The sequence below is a fragment of the Octopus bimaculoides genome, chromosome 27, assembly GCF_001194135.2.
Source record: "Octopus bimaculoides isolate UCB-OBI-ISO-001 chromosome 27, ASM119413v2, whole genome shotgun sequence".
Classification (NCBI taxonomy): domain Eukaryota; kingdom Metazoa; phylum Mollusca; class Cephalopoda; order Octopoda; family Octopodidae; genus Octopus; species Octopus bimaculoides.
In genome coordinates this window covers 4888177-4889153 of record NC_069007.1, presented here as the reverse complement: position 1 = coordinate 4889153, position 977 = coordinate 4888177, and the positions used below count along the sequence as shown (strand labels likewise).

The window sequence follows — 977 nt, the reverse complement described above, 5'->3', positions numbered from 1 at the left end:
TATATATATATATATATATATATATACATCATATGTTACGCACACGCACGCATACACACATACACACACACTTCATTCATGCTGCTTCGTTATACTAATCATTCTAAAGTTACGTGTTTCCGAATACTTTACCAGACCCTCTGTGGTTACATTGAAATACTTCTCGAATTTTGCCAGAACACGCCTCTCTCTCCTCTGTGCACTGCTAAATATATATCCAATATATTTTTGTCATTCTTTTATTCCCTTAACCAATTCCATTCAATCGATCCAGGCCATGCTGGGGCACCAACTTAACAGAATTTTTTTATTCAATCCTTTGAAACTACTAATTATATTCAGTCTAGTACTAATAGTAACTATGTCATTAAAGCGGTGCTGTGGCAGAATCGTCAGCACGCCGTGCAAAATGCTCAGCGCTGTTTTATCTGTCTTCACATCCTGAGTTCATATTCCGCTATGGTCGACTTTGCTTTTTATCTTTTCAGTTGTAATATATATAAGAAATCAAAGAAGGAAAATGCACACACTTTACGTAGTTTTGATATAATTTTTAATATATCTTGTATTGTGTTTGTCGACCGGTTTCACTTTTGCTATTCATGACATTAACGTTTATTTAAATACGTATTTTCGTTAGAAGAAATGTTTGTCCATATTGTGTGTGAAGTTTATGAATGAATGATTGAACGAGTAGAAAAATCTAATGCGAAGCTTTACACAATAACTACGAAACCAACGGTTAAAAGATGTGGACGCCCAAACTGTGGAACATGCTCCAACCTACTTGAAGGCTTCGATTTTCTTTTCAAGCAAGGAGAGAAGTTCACAATTAAAAGCAACTTCACTTGAAAAACTACGTAAAGTGTGTGCATTTTCCTTCTTTAGTTTCTTATATATATTACAACTCACCACGTGGGAATAATCGAAATTCCTCCCTTTCTGTTACTATATTTATATGTGTGTGTGTGTGTGGG

General features: G+C 34.9%; 1 protein-coding gene across 1 annotated transcript in view; it reads left to right on the top strand.

The window, feature by feature from the left end:
- The window catches only part of LOC106873350 (uncharacterized), a 12713-nt gene that overhangs the window by 11167 nt on the left and 569 nt on the right, over positions 1–977 (top strand). The gene's annotated exons all lie outside the window — the stretch shown is intronic.